Source organism: Neomonachus schauinslandi, chromosome 5 (assembly GCF_002201575.2).
Source record: "Neomonachus schauinslandi chromosome 5, ASM220157v2, whole genome shotgun sequence".
Classification (NCBI taxonomy): Eukaryota; Metazoa; Chordata; class Mammalia; order Carnivora; family Phocidae; genus Neomonachus; species Neomonachus schauinslandi.
In genome coordinates, this window is record NC_058407.1 from 132996983 (window position 1) to 133017767 (window position 20785).

The following is a 20785-nucleotide window of genomic DNA, read 5'->3' on the forward strand; positions in this document are numbered from 1 at the left end:
GAGCTTGAGGTGAAAGACAAGGGAGACAGAGGTGGACATGTGTCATAGATAATTTGATTTGAGAGTCCTGGTCATCCTCTTTATAAGTAAGAGCATCTTTATTCTAAAGCAAAGAGTTCTGTCCAACTCCTCCTTTCCTCACTAAAGCTGCTGAGACACGTCAGTTTGAGGATGCTCTGTCCTCCGCCTGAAGTAATCGCTCTTTATTTAGCACACACACAGCACACGTGCAGACGCATCCTGCAGACATTCATGCCCAGATTGCCCTCTTCTCTGCCGCGGCTCCTGATATGTGGCCGTGATTCGGATGCACCTTGGACTCGCCCACTGCGTCCTTGGCAGAAATGGAGCAGAGGAAGGAAGATGTTAGGCCACACAAAACGGTGTTTGAAACTGCCTGTATGCCAGGAAAAAAGTGTTATTTAAAACAAAAGCTGATTTTGGCTGATTTTGATTACTAGGGTAAAGGTCACAATCCCTATTCCGAAGGTGGTTTTTTGTTAGAAAAGTTTCTAGTTTTGACTTTAGAATCTTATGTGACCACCTCTCTCCTAAATTACTTTATAGAGTAAAACAAGAGAAATTTTCATTTACTGTAGACAGATCAGAAGAAAGGGCTCAGGGGGCAAAAGTAGAAAAGATGGCATTTGAAGAATAGCAGGGAATCAGATATATAGAAAAACACATAAATAAAAATATAGAAATATATAAAAGGCTTTGTTTCCTGAGGAAGAAAGTTCATTGGCAAAAGACTCTGGGAAATGACAGGGCCAAACGATAAACAAGTTTAATTTGGCAGTTGTGCTGCGGATAAGCTGTTTTATTACACCAAATTTTAGTAAAATTATGCAGTATGCAATAGCCTCATGTTTTTGGTTTGTGGGGAACTGTAAGAAAGTTGCTAGCATCTTACGTGTGGGTTTGCTTGTTACAGAGAGATGGTATGGGCCACTGTCAGGGAGTTAGGTAATTCAGCTGTAAGAAACATGGAGTCCCAGATGACCATGAGCATCTCTATGGTCTCTATTGGATATTCCATGCTATGTAGGGGCTGATGCATGTGCACGTGTGTGCGTGTGTGTGTGTGAAGGTGTGCGCATGTGCATGTGATATTAAAGAAGAGGAAACCCCAAGAAGATTAAAGGAGTCAGAGACCCACAGCTTGTATTAAAATCTAAAAGCATGAACTTGAACTATGGGATTCAAGTACTTTATTTAATAATCCATTCACTTATACAAACAGCTTTTAGGTACGATGTTAGGTGGTCGGGGACACAGAACTTAATAAAATGGTGTTTATCCTGGGTGTTATTCTCTAAAGGAATGGAAATTTAAAAAACATCAAAGGCAATTTCTGAAGTAAAGGGCATATTTACGATCAATGAATGAAGTAGAAAGAATTCTTAAATCTGGTGCTAATGTTGTGAACAGAGTACGTTAGGCGAAACTTCATAACACAATATAATATTTATGAGAGTGGCCCAAAAAGAGACAAAAAACCCCCCAGAAACACAGCAGTCATTTTAAAGGACATGAATAGAACTTAATTCTATCCAGAAACAGTTCTTATCCACTAGTTGTAAAATGCCATTTGGAGATAACAAAAACGCTTGCGGACATAACTCACTGTTTTTTTTTTTTTTTTTTTTTAATTTTATTTTATTATGTTATGTTAGTCACCATACACACTGTTCTGATGATGTAATCGTTCCTACAACCTGTACTGGCCAGAGCTGGGCTTCACGTGGCATCACCTGCACAAAGAGTGACGGGACACATGGCCGTAAATGGAAGCTCTGCGAAGGTATAGGTCAAGCTGATGGAAGCACGCAAGATGTGGAAGCGTGCGGAAGCTGGAAGCTGCAGTAAGTTATTACCACCCTGCCAATGGGGCATTTTCAACTGGTTTATAAAATATAGCAGCCGGGTCCTCCACCACCTCCGTCCTTCCCTTGGTTCCTGGATCTGTTCATTTCAGGTGGGAGAGAGGTGGCACCACACACAACCCGCTGGTTCCGAGTGGGGATGGCTCGCTAGTGGGACAGCGCCTAAATCATGAAGGTGCTCTCTCCCAGCTGGTGACACGGCTTAGTCTTCAGCAGGGCTTTCCACCGGTCATGACGCTAAGGGGTGGAGCATGTGCTAAGACCACTGAATGTGTGTTGGTCTCTCTTTTTATTTGTGTCTTTACACTTGAGTGTCTGGGTTGGTTGGGAAATTCTGCTGCTTTAGGGTGATCTCAGCTGGCTGGGCTCATTCCTCTGTGCTCAGCTCCTATGGGGGACTGGGAGCTGCTGGTTCTCCAGCACACGTCTCAGCCTCCAGGGGCCAGTGGGCATGCATGCGCTTCTAACAGCGCTTGGGTTCCAAGGAAGAGCATGGAGGCCCACAAGCACTTTTTCAAGCCTCTTCTTGCCACACACTTGCTGCTATCCCACAGGCAAAAACAGGTGCAATGGCCGAGCCCAGAGCCCGTTGGGGGAGAGCAACGCACACAGGTGTGGGGAGATACGGAAAACTAACTCAGCGCAACCTGCCATGGGTGTGCTGGCCTCAGAAATGAGCCTGGAAATATCCCTTTTTAATATATTCTCTGGATGAGTTTCCTGTGCACAGTTATCACCTATTTCCTCAATGCTGGGAAGAGTCTGTAAATGACGCTGTTTAAGTCTGGGGCTTTCTTCTCTGGAATGTTTTCAATTACATTTAATTAAGGAATCAATTCATTTCATAGATAAAGGATAATTTTTAAAAAATTTCTGGTCTTGGTTTTGAAAAATTTTTAAATAAAAGTTCTGTATTTTTCAAATATTTGTCACAAAGTTATCTTTTTAAATATGTAAGATTCTTAGTAATAAGCCCTGTATAATTCTTGATATGTTTAATGTGTATTATCTGTGTTATTTCTAGACCAATCTTGCTAAGATTTGATCGATTTTTTTCACTTTAAATTTTTTCCATTTTTTTATTGTAATAAAATATAGATACCATAAAATGTACTTTTTTTTTTTTTAAGATTTTATTTATTCTTTGAGTGACAGAGAGACAGAGTGAGCATAAGCAGGGGGAGAGGCAGAGGGAGAGGGAGAAGCAGACTCCCCACTGAGCAGGGAGCCTGACATGGGACTCGATCCCAGGATCTGGAGATCATGACCTGAACTGAAGGCAGACACTTAACCATCTGAGCCACCCAAGTGCCCCTAAAATGTACTTTCTTAACCACTTTTAAGTATATGGTTTAATGGCATTAGATACACTCATATTTTTGTGAAACCATCACCACCATCCATCTCCAGAACTTTCTTCATCCTGCACAACAGGAATTCTGTATGTAATCATTAACCAGTAACTTCCCATTCTCTCTAACCCCCAGTCCCTGGCAACTACCGTTCTACTTTCTGTCTATTTGACCACTCTAGGGACCTCAAGTAAGTGGAATCACACAGTATTTTCTTTTTGGGACTGGCTAATTTCACTCAGTATAATGTCCTCAAGGTTCACTCATGTTACAGCATCTGATAGGATTTCCTTCCTTTTTAAGGCTGAATAATATTCCGTTGTTTATGTTAGGATTTTATAAGTTTGTTGATCTTTTTATATTTGATATTTTGGGAGGTAATCCCCATGAAATATTTTAAAAGTGTCAACAATTAGGATTGGCCAGGGAAAACCACTGGATTGTGATAAAGATCAGATATCACTGAAGTTAAAGTTGAAGATTAACGGCAGCCTGATATATATAAATTCAACTATGAGTAGCAAGGATGTGGAAGAAAGTTACAGTTAATTACTAGGAGAAAAGGTTGGTAAGTGAAGGAATGTTGCATCTGGGCAAGCACAGACCTGGGAAGACATGAAAGCTATCTTCAAAAAATTGAAAAGGCTGTCATAGAGAAAAGGGGTTATTTTTCTTCTGGGCTTCCCCAAGCGGTTGGCCAGGTAGGATTTACCGGTGGAAGTGATAGGGAGACGCATTTCCACTTTATCTAAGGAAGACCATCACTGCTGTCCCAAGACGAGATGTCCTGGCTTAAGGTGTTCACACTGAGGCTGGACCCCTGCCTAGTGAAATTATAAGCTGTGGTTCTCCGAGGGTGGTGGCCCTGAGATCTTGAGAGGATTCTGCACGGTCAAAATCATTTTTACAATTACACTAAGACACAATGCCTTTTGTGTTGCCATTGGCATTGGTGATGGAAAAACAATGGTGGGTAAAATTGCTGATGGCTTAGCATGAATCAAAATGGTGGCAATAACTACGTAGCAATTGGTTGTATTTCTCACCATCAGCACCGTGACAAGTGTTGGCTTCCCTTAAGAAGCTCTTTACTGTAGCAGTAAAGTATGTTCATTTTATTAAATGTTAACACTTCAATCTTTTTATCTTCCTGTGTGATGAAATGGGAAATTGGAACAATTCTCTTCCAGATAGAAACCAAAGTACAATGATTATCTTAAGGAAAAGCACATGTGTGATTGAGATGTGAGCTGAACTAGACACCTTTTCATGGAAAGTCATTTTTTACTTAAAAGAATGACTGACAGAAGATCTTTGGTTATTCAGACTCAGGAGACCTCTTCTCGAACAGAATAAACTCATCTGTTACCACAAGGAAAACAATGGACTCTTCTTTGTTGCCCGTTAATATTTGGGTTTTTAAGTGACAGAATTTGGAGCACTTATATCTACCATGGAGTTCTTGCAACTCTCTGGGACTTAACATTCTTTTCTAATGAGCTCAGTGGTGACGGTAGAAGTGGATTTTCGGTATTTTATATTGAAATAGGTCAGTATTTGAAAGAACTGAAAAACTCATGAGCTGGTATTTTCCAAATGACAATGGCATGGTTTTATGACAGAACACATAGGTAAAAGACCCATTCAAAGTGCAAGATAAACCCTCATTAAACCCATATTAATGTAACAGAGTCCAAAAAAGTGTATTGTTATGGTTTCAAATTCCAAGTTACAGTTTTCCCCTGGAAATCCCATGTGACAAATTTTGGTAGTATCAAAAAATATAACAATTATCTGGAAAGTCTACTGCAAACGACTTTCTTTTCTAAATATATAGTTTGTAAGAGGCCGGATTTTTTTTATATACATCATGCAATGCAACATATTTCAACAGAATGAATGAATGAAAAAGCAGATATGCAGATATTCAGAATTCAGAGACTCCAGCTATGTTCTGTTAAGTCAGATATTAAAGAGATTTTCAAAAAGGTGAAATAATGCCTCTCTTCTCACTTTGTTTTTTGGTTTTAGAACACACAGTCAGTCTCAAAAATATGCTAACAGCGTATGGGTTTATTATTATTATTTTAAAATGAATCAATGGTCAATTGTCTTTTTTTCCTTCAGTTTTAACTCTGAATATGCTACAGATTTATAGACATAACCCACACACAATCCAAAGCTCTGAAGTTTCTTAGAAGTGTAAAGGGATCCTGAGTCCAAAAAGCTTCAGAACCACTGTTACAAAATCAAACACAGTGGCAAATAGGCCACATGATGGTGGCTGGATCTATCCTGAGGTGCTATTTGTCATATCTGTAAAAATATAATATTTGAACTGCAGTGTGGTCATTTTTGGTCTAGGATATCTTGTTGACTTAGTTCCTTCAACCCAAATAAAAGAAATCCCAAATATTTGAGCAATAGGGCTAACATTCTTCAAAATGATTGGGATAAAAGTTGTCAAAATCCTTGAATTATGTGGACATGGTTTTATTTTCATAGAAAAAGGGTTTCCTATCTAATATTTAATGTAAGATGTTCCCTCACACCATCTGTAAGTAAATATTGATTATCAGTCCAAAAGGCACATGGACCCTAAAAAATATCCGTAAGCTGATTGGCGCCAGAACAGGACAGGCCGCCCTGTCTGCTAACGTCTGGAGTGAAGACTGAAGTGGTTTATAATTACACACAACAAAGGTGTGCAAAGTTCTCCTTTAACCATGAAGGAAAAAGAGCTTCCCGTGAGTTTACAACGTATAATATTTCTCTTGTTTCACTCTTTCACTGTGTTTACGATCCCCTGGAAGGCACATTATGGATGAATAAACGGCTGTTTGCACTTGATTTTTCTTTTAATCTTTGTCTCTCCAAATGGCAAAAATCTGTTTATGTGCAAATTTTAAACGTTTGAGGATCATGCCTCAATGTTAATTGCTTTTCTCCCGAGAGACCAATTCTAATTAAGTTTTTAAAAAAATGTTAACCTCTTAATCTGAACTTTTAAATGGTATTTTCTCATATTGCTATATACCAACTACACCCTAATTGGAAATTTCAACCCTAAAAAGATACTAAATATATCCAGAAGAGTATCGACCTAGTAGTAATATGTCATTTATAAATATGGTTATTTAGTAAAAATGCTTTTGAATATAGACTGCTACTCCCAAGACAATGAGGCAACACAACATTTTTTTTTCTTCTTTCGGACATCGCAGGACGTCTCGGCATGTAATTTTTATCCTCAGAAATGTTTTGTTACTTATGGTGTTGAGAAAATAACAGGAATCTTCAGATGGCCATTTTGCCATTTGTTTAAGCAAATATTTACTGACATCTAAGTGCCATTAATTTTGCAAGTTATGGGCATATGGGGCAACCAGACAAACATGCATCTATCAGGTAATACTGGTTTTGTTTCACGAAAATCTAACCCTGAGTGTGTTTGTGATCTACTATTCTTGGGTCCATCTCCAACACTCACAGGTACAATTTGCCATTGCCAACCCAGGGATGCTCATGAACTGTATCCACGTTTAGGAGTATTAATTCTTACTAAAGGATGCAAGAGAGCATCACATCAAAAATTTTTTTGTGTGTTCAACAATGACACTGTCTTCATAATAATATTGTAATGTGGATGGTTTATCACCTCTGTTTTCAATATCAATGCCTATGGTCCATAAAAATATAGTCAAGGTCAACACACGTAGGACACTCAATATTATGATCTTCTACTCTGTTCGTGCCATGAGGGCAGAAATCATAATTTTAAAAAAAATTACCTAAGTTGGTAAATTATTTTTTCATTATTCCTGAGGCCTATCTATGATCTTTGAAATAGCATATAAAATGGAAACTTCAAACCAGTACTTAAGAAAAATGAGTAATGTCTCTAAATTACCTAAAGAAATATAAAACTGAGAAAACAATGTCAGTTTGTTATGCCATTAAAAGCAGTTTTAACAATCTGTCCACAGGAAGTAATTTCCTGGCACCATCAGCTAAACGGCTTGATTATTCCTCTCATTCACGGACAGATATATTATTGGGATCAGCATTTATAAGCAGTGAGCAATGTAAAAAATACAGAATGTAAGGAAGTAAATCTATAATGCTTTTAGGACAGACGATGAGTCATATTGCACTTGAAATGAATAATGATTATGATCTAGACTTGTATGGCCTGATGTAGGAGCCACTAACTTCCTGTGAGTCTGGACACTTAAAAGGGGTGCGTTCTGACACCTACTGCAAGTGTGAAATACACACCAGGGTTCAAGGACTTTGTGGGAATAAAATCAGGCAATATATTTCATTCATCATTTTATATCGACTGCATACTGAAATGATAATTCTTGCATGTACTGGTTTAAATAATATATGTTAAAGTTAATATAGCCCCTTTTTAATTTTCATGTGGCTACTAGAAAATTTAAGATTACCTACATGCCCCTCATTCTACTTCTACCAGGCAGCACTGAGATCCACAAGTGATGAATGCAATGTGTGGATTAGAAAAAAATATCCACACATCCACAGAAAAAGATTGTTTGTAAAGCATGTCAATAACATATCTGGTATTAACTTTTAAAAACCCCTTTACTGTGTCTGCCAGCTGACTTAGTTTTTTATCTATTCAGTTTGATTAATTTCCAAATTTGTTGGCAATGGCATGTTATAACTCTTTACTGCAACAACCTATATCTTTTTCAACATTTTATTTTGCCATTCAGAATGATCATGTTTTTGATAAATATCAGGAATGTGCCCTTGAAGGGCACTTGCTTAAAAATAGGGGAAAAGGTTCAAAGCATTTATATAACTTAAGAGTACATGGAGACACACTGTCAGATAAAAGTTGTATATGTAATCTGCAGAATATGGATGGCATCCAAAATATTATCCTTTTTGCAAAAATAAAATAAAATAAAGGTCCCTCAAATTGAGACTTGTGGCGACCTAAAACACTGCTTTATCTCTGAACTGGTAACAAAAAATTTTTTTGCTGGAATTGGTCCATTCCTCTCACTACCTAGCCCTGCTTTGAGCTCAATTCCAGGACCACTTTGCTGGCTATGCTAATTGAGTGAAGGCATTAATGATTTAACTCAGGAGAGTAAAATATATCAGATGACTGCAGGTCAGAATTCCAGTCAGACTTTGGTGATAACTAGGTGACTGGGGGGAGATTCACAATCAATCATAAAATGGGAGAAGGAAAAGACAGCTCTCCCTCACCATCCCCCTCCCCCTGCAGTCTATATGTCTCCCCCTTCCCCCACCCCCTGCTGTTGTCTGTCTCCCCCCCGCCCACCCCGGCTTCTTGACTCTGCTAGAAGTTAGCAGCTCTCAGATTTTAGGAAATCTGCATTGTCCTCCCAGATTGCTTTTTTGGCTCCAATCAAACCCCTTTGCTGTTCTAGCAATTGTAAAGTGGTCCAAATTGTTGTTTGTTTTGTTGCGTGCCTTTCCTGCTCTTATTTCCCTTTTTAAATCCCAATTTCCACCTGAAACCCTGTGCAAATCTATCATGAATTCAGTGCTCTTCAGATGATGCTCCATCAAAGCCCCTAGCCTCTGTCATACCCTGTTCTCTGGCTCGTCCCTGACCCTGGCCCATAATACAAACTCAGGTGGCGCAAACACAGCTCTGGAAAGTGGCTCAGGCGACTGATACAATGAAGCAGTTTGTGTGAATGTCATAGGTGTGGATGGCATTGTGCATTCTTCCACCAGGCAACACTCTCACAATTTAACAGCGACCCGCTTTAATAATAACACAGAAGATTGATGATGTGACATTCGGGTATGGAACATCTGGTAGAAGATGGACCTTTTAGAATCCCTTCAATTAAATAATGGTCCTGACTAATCCTCCTTGTTTTGATTCTTTCTATATAAAATCTATGGAGCTATTGTTTTATCCCCACCATTTTTGAGACTCCATGTCACCGTTCGGATTAGAAAGATCTTATTCAGTCCAGAAAAACAAAAGAGAAACTTCAGGTTGGTGGCAATGGGTTCTGTTATTATTGAAATGATTTTTAAATAATTAAATACATTTTGTTTATTTAAATATTATTAATATATAAAACATATGTGTGTGTTTATTATTTAAATAATGTTTATATGTATAAATATAAATAAACAAAGCATATATATGGCATCTATGTGCGTGTGTTATATAGAAACAGAGAGAAAAAACACTGCCAAGTTCACATGGACTAGGATGTAACAGAAAGAAGATCCTAACTCAAATTCTCTGATTCTAGAGTCTAAGCTTTGTGGGACCAGGTTACTTTTGTATTCTTAGCCCCAGCCCCAAGAGCAAGGCAAATAAAAAAAAAAGGTAAGAAATTTCATAGAGCTCATGAAACTTAGTTTGTTTGTAACCAAATCATTGAAAAATTGGCAGATTTTCACCAAGTTTGTAGAGTATGTTTGGAACGATCTGCATGAGAATATAGACCATATGGCAAACAGAAAGGTCCACATTCACTGTCCAAGGGATGAAGCGATGGGGTCATATCCCCGAGAAGTATCGCTGTTGAACGTCCAAGTTGGAAGGTAGGGTTTGGTGGTCGGACTATATGTTTTACCCAGCATCTGCCTTGGGGAGTCCTGATAGGGGGCAGGGGAAGGGGGGCCTGAAAGAGGAGATGACCCTTCCCCTCCCTAAGAGCCGCTTCCTGGCAAGCCTGCTTATCCAGAGGAGGTGGCCAGAGTTAGACCACCCGAGCAGCAACACAGCCACATTCTGAGAAATGTCATTTAGAAGGTGGACAAGCAGCACCCTCACCAGGTCCGACGAGGCAGTATCACTGGGGAAATCTCTGGTGGCAAGAAGAGCATCAGGTGTCCATTATTCCTAGGGCAGCTCAGGTATGGCAGGACCTAAGCCGGACTCAGGACCATGATGTCTATCCTATGGCTACGAGGCATTTAAGAGCAGACGTGTCCCAGAACCCTGATTCCTGTCCATTCCTGCTAGCTAAGCCTCAGTGGGTGGAGGGGTCCAGGACCCTCACCTGGTGTGATTGGTGGGGAACCATGTGGGGCTGCGGTCCAAGTCTTACAATGGTGGTTGTACGTCATGGCAAACTTGCAGAAGGCATTGCCACATCATTGTTTACGGCTGGCAAAGCACCAGCTCTAATTCTGGCATTATCAGTGTGGATCTGGATTTACTGCCTTAAACCTTGGGCCATAATCCATGGTCATGGAAGTCTGCAGGAGGCCAAGTTTCTCTTCGGGGTGCCAGACAGCAGGGGAAAGTCTTAGACAGGTTCACCTTGACCTCTGCTAGTGCCTTCATGTATAAACTCCATTTCGGTAATCAAAAGGGCAGATGCTTGGGAATGGAGCTGTTGATTTGCAATTAAGCTCCTTCTCATGAGGCAGCTCTAAATGGAATTTTCTGTCTGAGTAAAAGCTGGACTTTATTCAGTAGAGTATTGCTCAACATTTTCCGTCTAAATAGTCTTTCAAATGAGTGGAATCCTGGACATTTTCAAAGTTCTATAAAGATTCTTCTATAATGCTTTATTCCAAATCTCTATGGCTTGAGCTTATGTTTCCAGGTTCAAGGGTTAAACCTACATTAGACCTATACTCATTACTCTCTACTCTATGCAAGCACATGACTTCTTGGGATGGAAACTGACTGGGAGGTACTATTTGAAAGTTGAGATGATGTTTATATTTTTGTTAAATAGTTCAGAGGAAAAAAAAATACGTGAGTATCTATCTGAAGTATAAAAGTAATATTTTGAGCTGAAACCTTTTTGTCATTGTCAACACCACAGTTACCCTTAGATAAAAGGTATAAAAATCTTTTAAAATTAACAAATTATGTTAAGTTTAAACAATTAAAAAACACCACTGGATTTTTAATAAAGAATGCTTCCTTATGGATTTGTTAATTATTTCTTACCTTTAAAATCCACATCCTGTATTTGAACTCATCTAATTACGGGTGGACTGAGTTCAACTGCATGGTTAAGTTCAGCGAGAGACCATGCTGTCAAATTTTTCAGTTACTTAAATTGCTACCTTACAGTTTACTATCTTTATTTCTCTGATTCTTAAAAAGTTTCATTTAAAATATATATATATATTTTTAAAGATTTTATTTATTTATTTGAGACAGAGAGAATGAGAGAGAGAGAGCACATGAGAGGGGGGAGGGTCAGAGGGAGAAGCAGGCTCCCTGCTGAGCAGGGAGCCCGATGCGGGACTCGATCCTGGGACTCCAGGATCATGACCTGAGCCGAAGGCAGTCACTTAACCAACTGAGCCACCCAGGCGCCCTTCATTTAAAATATATTAAGAAAAATAAAATGTGTGCATATTCTATAATGCACACATAACATATGAGAGAGGGAAACGAACCATAAGAGACTCTTCACTAGAGAACAAAGGGAGGGTTGAGGGAGGGGGTGGGTGGGGGAGGGGCTAGATGGGGGATGGGTACTAAGGAAGGCACTGGTGATGAGCACTGGGTGCTGTACATAAGTGAGGAATCACTGAATTCTACTCCAGTAACCAATATTGCACTGTATGTTAACTAACTACAATTTAAATAAGAATTTGGAAAACAATAAAAGAATCCAGAGATTTTTCTACACATAAAAATGTAAACTTTGGGAAATTTACTTTAAAAGCAAAATATAATTTACTGAAAATCAGTACCTAATAAAATGTAATATTTCTAATTGACTGAACTTACAAAATGTGATTTTTTTTTTTTTTTGTAAGTGCTGTCACACAACCACACTCAGAACAATGGCTAACTTTATCTCAAAAGTCAGCTTTGGATAATGTGACATTGCTCTCTTGAACTTGGGAGGTAAGGGAGCTGAAAAATAAACTTTTTACTTCCCTAATCCATAGTAATAATATTTCAGTGATTATATTAGGATGCCATGCTTAAAAAAATGCTACACTGAAGCAAGATCTTTTGTTACTGTAGAGTATTTGGGGATTTTTATGCTATCCAGTCCAGAGATGCACATATTTGGCAATGTCACATGCAATGTTCACGTGGCTTGTGAAATCTATGAATCACCTTTACAGTGAAATAGGTCTAAAGGCCTCTGGCTTGATCTGATGTCGGGGTGAGTCATAATGGAAATGATGTAGTCAAGGCAAGAGACGAGAAGACGCGCACACACACCAATGCAGTGGGGCAAGATGGTGGCACGTACTGAGGAGTCGGAGACCCTGAACTTCACAACAGATATCTGCCAGGAATTAGCCCAGGACACGGATGACCATGTAGTCGCTCCTCTACAGACAGCTCTTTGAGGAGGCGAAATTCAATCACTGTGATGTGATTTCTAGGCCGTGCTCAGCAACGAGGCAACTTTTGTTTCTCTTTGTATGGCTTAAGTGCTCACGGTTGTTACCTATTTGGATACAATATCATTTAGGTCTTTGGTCTCTTTTTCAAAATTTTCTAGATATGCTCTTATTGTTAACTTCAAACTGAAACTCCAAAATGTATCACATCAAATCTTAAGACAACTATATCCGGGGCGCCTGGGTGGCTCAGTCGTTAAGCGTCTGCCTTCAGCTCAGGTCATGATCCCAGGATCCTGGGATCGAGCCCCGCGTCGGAGCCTGCTTCTCCCTCTTCCACTCCCCCTGCTTGTGTTCCCTCTCTCGCTGTGACTCTGTCAAATAAATAAATAAAATCTTTAAAAAAAAAAAAGACAACTATATCCTTCATTCTCTCACATTACTTCAAAAAGAGAAAGGCTTTGATCTGAATCCTTTGTATGTAAAGAAAGACTAAATCAGAGCTGCCGTCTGTTAAAAAATAAAACAACAGAGTTCTTGGTTGATAGACTTTATAGTATGATCTATCATGTGTCTTTTGTTTAATAAGAGTATTCAAATATAAAATTAATCAATTAAGTACTCATTGATGTATGGAGTGGGGAAGGAAACAACAAGGAAAAAATATAGGATGTATGAAACAAGAAAAGAATATTTGTGTCAAAGAAAGGATGCATGAAAAGAGTTAATTTTGATTCTATATACATGTTTTAAAAACAAGTACTACATAGATAGGAGGGATCAGAGAAAATATTTATAAGCCAGGATTCAAAAACAGACTTTTTTTTTTTTTAAAGATTTTATTTATTTGAGACAGAGAGAATGAGAGAGAGAGAGCACATGAGAGGGGGGAGGGTCAGAGGGAGAAGCAGGCTCCCCGCCGAGCAGGGAGCCCGATGCGGGACTCGATCCAGGGACTCCAGGATCATGACCTGAGCCGAAGGCAGTCGCTTAACCAACTGAGCCACCCAGGCGCCCTCAAAAACAGACCTTTTAGTGAAACAGATATGCAGGTTTTAATATATCTGAAACAAATCTATACATTATAAACTCTTATTTTTTTAATCACATTTCCACTCTGCCCAAATATGTAGATTTATTTCAGTATGTATCAAAGAAATGGCAAAAATAAAGATATTCTACCTAAAATGACTTAACACAAAATAAATAAAAACATGGGTGGATCCATGACACATCATTAAGTTATGAACGTTTGGAAACAGGGGTGTGATGAGAGAACTTTTGTCATGAAATGTTAAGGTACCATGAGCCTTTAATAATTACATTGACTGACTGGTGTGGATCTGGCAAAAGCACGTCAGATGCTGTACCATCAAGCTGAGAACCCCAAACCATCTGTAGGAACTTGGCAGAAGATTACACTGCATTACAGATCAAGGGGAAGGAACTCACCCCATTTATGTGAGCCTTGTCCTCACCTCGTGTTATGTGCGCCAGGAAGTCCGGGTGGATTAGACATGATATAGGAGTATGCAAGTGGGTGGAGGGGAATGGAGGAACAGAGGAGTAACTGGAGAGGAGGGGGTAAAGTGTTAGAGGCCAAGCCACGAATATAAGTTGTGGATTTAGTAGGCTTAAAAGCTAGAGGCAAACATTATAAAAGGAAATATTTCAGATTTGACTGCATAAGATGTGAACGTTTCTGGCATTAAAAACAGCAATCAAGCCCAAAGGCAAACAACAGAAAGCAAGCACACACCATGCAAACATGCAGATCCCATGCAAGAGAGGGCACAACCAACCGGCTTCCAGAAAAATGGGCAAAGAACATGAGCACACTTGCCCAAAGAGGAAACCCAAATGCCTAACAAAATCTAAGAAAAGCCAACCCTCACTGTTAATTAAATAAATTAAAAAGATAAGATACTATAGGTGATCTTCTTCCTTTTTGCAAATTTTAAAAGGACTAAAATGGTGTATGGTTTTGTAATAGGATGAGGTGGGCTCTTGGACTTTGCCTTTCAGTATGAAAATGAATGAAATCTGACAATTGGCTTAAAAATATGTGTAGGTATCAAGGACCTTAAAAATGTCCATGACCCTTGGTCCAGTAATTATCACTTGGGAGACTCGTTTGATGTTATGTAAGATTTCTATTTTTAGAAATCCATCTTAAAATATGAATCGTTGATAGAAAGTATTTAGAAATAGTCTTCAATATAAATATTCCAAAATCAAGGAAAGATAGAGTCAGGTGGTGAGGAATAGGGTACTGTTGTCAGATTTTAGTGACTGACCCGAAGAGAGTTGAGAGCAGGTGCAGGTGCACTGTGGATGAGAACAAACACCAAGATGGTTAACAAGATATTTGCCCTCCAATAAAGAGATAAAGGTTTCAGATCAGCAGACTAACCATGCCCTCTGGTCAATGGTCTTTTCCCTTTATTACTCATTCCTTCCTTCCTTCCTTCACTAAATGAACATCTCAGAGGTCACTGCCAGGAAGACATGAAGGATATATAAAAATCAATAAAGCACCGTAACTACCTCTAGAACTTTATATTCTAGCAGATTTACATTTGTCTCAAACTCAGATCTTGCTGTTTTCCCATAGCATTGTTTTTGCACACGTGCTAACAGGCTGCACCATTCTAGCACGGATTCCCGAGGACACCCAAATCCTGCTCTGCACCATGGGAGGCCATGGGTAGGGGTGGGAGTGATTTTCTTTAAAATTGTTTTTTTTCCCATTAAAAAGTAATGTGTAGTAACATCTTAAAATGGGGATATTCACAATGTCTTCAAAATTATTTTCAAGGATGATGGTGTTTCACGATATGTTTCAGACACATTTCTTTTTAAAGATCTTATTATTTTTTAGTCATCTCTACACCCAATGTGGGGCTCAAACTCACAACCCTGAGATCAAGAGTCGTATGTTCTACTGACTGAGCCAGCCAGGCGCCCCTCCGACATGCATTTCTATCAGATAAAGTGAGAGGTGCTTCTATACCATGACCTGATCTATCATTTATCATAAAAGTTAGACTCAGCTTTCCTTTGTGACCTACTTGGGGATGAAATAATGACTGGCCTTTGTTCTGAGAAGCATCTGGATGCAAACATAGGACAAGCTGGTGTCCTGTCTGCCCTAGGACACTGCTATCAGCACAGTGACATATCCCAGCTGACGGCTTATGACTTGAGCTTGACAACATGCTGGCCTGGTGTATTTGTTAGTTTGTATTGGTTGGTTGGTTTTCCTTGGGTTGCTTATTTAACCCCATATCAAGTCTCCCCGCAGATCATTTCTGAGATATTTTCCTAATTTTGCCTGTGTTCTTAGTTCATTTGGACTTGGGTCTCTTACCTCTGTCAGAGGTGGTCCTTTCTGCAAATTGCTGTCTTGGTATAAGATCAGTTTATACGGCCAATATGCTTGACACGGATAGCTTTTGTAGGGACTCTACTTGCAGTCTGAATGAAGTGACCCCAGATGGGGGTTTGTGAGCTCTGACCCCATGTTACACATGTAGGCTAACCGTGAGAATGTCAGTATTTTGTTTTATTGAAATCTCCGTATTGCAAAAGTACCACTCATTGCTAAAGCACCTGATGTGTAAGATGTAGTTTTCTTCTTGAGGCAAAAGAGTGCTGTGGCTTCCCTGGGGCCCCCAGTCTGGCCAACAAGACATTAACTGAGGTGGTCCAACAGGGATTCCTTTGTCAAATACATACTCTAAAATTTTATTGTATGTTTTATTAACTGAACCATACAATAAATGAGGAATTACAAAATCCTAGTATTAATTTTCAGTTTCATCTCCCCAAAGATTCATAAAAACCCTTAGTTTATCTTGAGAAGATGTTCCAAAATGTGTTTCAAGAAGTATTCATTTCACAAGCCGCTCCATGGAAAAATGTGGGTCTGTGTTGAAAGAAATTGAGAAATCGCCCTAATTCTAGGCTTCCCTCCCGTCGGGCTCCATGCGTATTAGTGTATCAGTGTCCCGAGGAGTAATCAAGGAACTTGATCCTGTTTGGTTAATTCACAATTTCCCAATTCATTCTCCCACACAGCTTTTTGAGCAAAACACCCTGTAATGTGGTACAGGGAGTAGGTGACCTTCGACCCATAGAAACGCTGGCTTTGGGCTCTCTGTCCTGTTCCATCCTGACTTCTCCTCTTGCTCCTGCTTCTTGTGCACTCTCTGACTTGCAAGTGTATAATTCCTGTCTCACCCGGTGTGCATTTCTCTCCATAGAAGGGTCTTTATCATAAATGGAAAAAAAATTTCAACTCTGTTGGTACATTTGTGAAATATGCAAAGTTCGGGTAATAAAAGCAAGTTCTTCATTAATTATATTTTCAAAAGTGTTACTTTCCAGTGTTTCCTCTTAAATGCACAGCGGTGGTTATTGATTAATCGGAGAGTGTCTCTTCCTTTGCAGAGTGGCCCTATAGCATACTGTCTTTTGCAATGATCCAAACACTGTTCTCAAAACGTTTTATTCTCTCTTTCTCTCTCTCTCTCTGAAGATATTGAAGTTTTCTGAGCCCTTCTTTCTTGTCTTTATTTGGGATTGCCATTTGCTATCATGTTTATCTCAAAGGCATCATCTCTAGTTAGGTGTTGTCATTCTCTAATCCTTACCTGGGAATTCATTTTTCTTTCTTTCTTTTTTTTTTTTTAAAGATTTATTTATTTATTTGAGAGAGCGAGAATGAGAGAGAGAGAGAGTACATGAGAGGGGGGAGGGTTAGAGGGAGAAGCAGGCTCCTTGCTGAGCAGGGAGCCCGATGTGGGACTCGATCCAGGGACTCCAGGATCATGACCTGAGCCGAAGGCAGTCGCTTAACCAACTGAGCCACCCAGGCGCCCCTCATTTTTCAATAGTTCCTGATCCACAACATCCTCCCCCAAATACACCTGTTAAAGAATGTGACTGTATGGCATTTTGTTTGCCCATTCTGACAGTCCAGGAAACCTCTAGGGGCAAAGACTCCTGTTATCCTTAGTACCAAACAGTGTAAAAACAAGGAAGCTTTCAATGCTTGTTAATACATGACTGATTTGTCTGCAACATTTGACTCCTTATACTTATATTTTGTACATTTTTTTATTAGTTTCAGATGTAGAATTTAGTGATTCATCAGTTGCATAGAACACCCAGTGCTCATTTCATCAAGTGCCCTCCTTAATGTCCATCCCCCAGTTACCCCATCCCCCCACCACCTCCCCTCCAGCAACCCTGTCTGTTTCCTAGAGTTCAGCATCATTTATCATTTGCCTGCCTCTCTATTTTCATCTTAGTTTACTTTTCTTTCCTTTGGCACAATCGGTTAGCACGCGGTACTTATATATTTTGTACATTTTAAGAAACACTTCCAGAGGTGCTAATTACAAATGGCTCAAAATTCAGCCTTCTACCTTATGTGCATGCATGTTTCATACTATGCCGCTCACTAGGTGCAGACATGTTGTCTTTTCCCACACGGCATTTCACTTAACTGTTACACCATTACAGAAGGGTTTTTTGACAATGGCTTTTATTTTTTATTATTATTTTTTTAGAAGATTTTATTTTATTTATTTGAGAGAGAGAGAGAGTGAGAGAGAGAGCTCAAGAGGGGATAGGGTCAGAGGGAGAAGCAGACTCCCCGCTGAGCAGGGAGCCCAATGAGGGACTCGATCCCGGGACTCCGGTATCATGACCTGAGCCCAAGGAAGGCGCTTAACCAACTGAGCCACCCAGGCGCCCGACAAAGTCTTTTTAATCAGTCTTTTGCCTGGCCATAAGCACTACGTCGTATTCCAAGTTATGAGATCATTTTCTTTGTTCGGTTGCACTGGTACTTATTCTTGTCTAGTAAACCTTTACTTCTTTATTATTTATAGTCCATAAATAATAGAACTAAAATTTGAACTCGGGCAGTCTGGCTGCAGAATTCTTGCCCTGAATCGCCATACTACCTTGGCTTTGTAGGCTACATTTCTCATCATGCAATTGCCAAGTCCAAGGATGTGATACTCTTTCTTGTGCAGAATAATAGGTTTATTTATAATTTCAAAAGCAAAAAATATGATAAGCTGTAATAGTTTACAGGAATAATTTTTTTTAGAGATTTTTATATATTTATTTGTCAGAGAGAGTTAGAGATAGAGAGAGCACAAGCAGGGGGAGCGGCAGGCAGAGGGAGAAGCAGGCTTCCCACTGAGCAGGGAGCCCATTGTGGGGCTCCATCCCAGGACCCTGAGATCATGACCTGAACTGAAGGCAGACACTTAACCGACTGAGCCACCAAGGCGTCCCAACAGGAACAATATTTTATTAATTAAAATCATTTTTACTAATTTGTTAGTAGAAAATCATATTTTAAATTGTTTTAATTTGCAATTTCTATTTCTTGCCATGTCAAAGAGGTTTCATACATTTGTATTCTAGTAGTATTTTCCTTTTTTAAAAAGTTTTTATTTAAATTCCAGTGCACTTAACATACAGTTAATATTAGTTTCAGGTGTACAATACAGTGAGTCAACACTTCCATACATCCCCAGGTGCTCATCACAGCAGGTGCACTCCTTCGTCCCCCTCACCTGTTTCCCCCATACCCCACCCACCTCCCCTCTGATGACCATCAGTGTGTTCTCATGGTTAAGAGTTTGTTTCTTGGTTTGTCTCTCTCTCTCTCTTCTTTCCCCTTTGCTCATTTATTTTGTTTCTTAAATTCCAAGTATCCATCGACTAATGAATGGATAAAGAAGAGGTAGTATATGTGTATACATATATGCACACACACATGATGAAATATTACTCAGCCGTAAAAAGAACGAAATCGTGCCATCTGCAACAACATGGACAGAACTAGAGAATATTATGCTAAGTGAAGTAAGTCAGTCTGAGAAAGACAAATACCATATGATTTCACTCTGGTAGTATTTTTAATTGTAAGAGTTGTTTGTTTATAACCTTTAAGGATGTGTCATTTGGAGTTTCAGTTGTTTTGTCCGGAAATCAGGATAGGCTAAATTTACCTGTGCTAACACATACAAATACATTTCCTAGGGTGTCAACGTGTTTTGATTTTAATTTTGTTATTTATGCTAGTTTTTAAATTGGTAGAATAAATTTCTAAATGTATTCTAGCTGTAAATTTTATTTTTTAATTTTAAAATCCATTTTAGTTTTTAAATACGCCAGTCTTTGTTTCGGTGATGCCAACACTAGCGGTCTCGTTACTTCTTTGCTATCTGTTTATCTTTAGCTTTTCCACAGTCCACTCTGGAATCCACCTAGAGTTTATTTTGGTATATAGTCTAAGTTTTGCATCGAAATGTTTTTATTCCAACAAGACCTATTAAAAGACTACTTATTTTTTTCTTCTCCAGTGAGACTCTGAAATCTGTCCTGCAGAATGAGTGGATATTCTCTTCTCCATCATGCACTTGGAAATGCCAGAGTTTATCCACCTGCACAGTCAAGTCCCAGGAGCCTGAGAGGGGCTCCTCATCCCAAGTCACACCTCAGGTAAGTGGCTAAGGCTAATACTTACTTACTTGAAAAAATGGTGGGTACTATTTTTTGGTCAACCTGCTTTAAGTTGGCTTCCTGGTCAATGTTATACTTACCCACAGTCCAGGGCCTGTTGGCCTTTGTTAGATTGAATATAAATATATTATTCTGAATCTCTTAGCAATAATTAGATGTATTGGAAGCATAATATCACTACAGGAACATAAGGTGAGAAAACCCCTCTAGAGTGAGAGACCAGGAAGAGGTTGGAAGTAACAGCAGGAGGCAAGGCAGCCTCTCTCCTCTCCTGGCCCCTCTGTGCACTCTGTCATCCCCCCTGTCAGGGAGGAGGAGTGACCGTCTGCATGGCAAGCTCAAGAAAAAAGCATCTGGATATGAGGTCTTCGTGCCTTCACTTATCTCTCTGGGATCCACCTGTCTCCAGGGAATTTCTTTTTGGCTCTTGGCTTTTGGGCACTTAGCGTGAGAGCTCGGCCCCTGGGAGGGGAGCCCTGAACTGTCAGAACCTGGTTCTAGAGTCCATTGTTAGATCACCTTTGTACTCCACTCCTCAGCTGAGCCTTCCAACTTAGCAGTAATAAAGTTGATGTTTTGATCTCCATTTACCAAACTTCTACACCTGCCTTTTAATTTAATTTAATTATTTTATTTCAATTTATTTATTTATTTATTTATTTATTTATTTATTTATTTATTTATTTA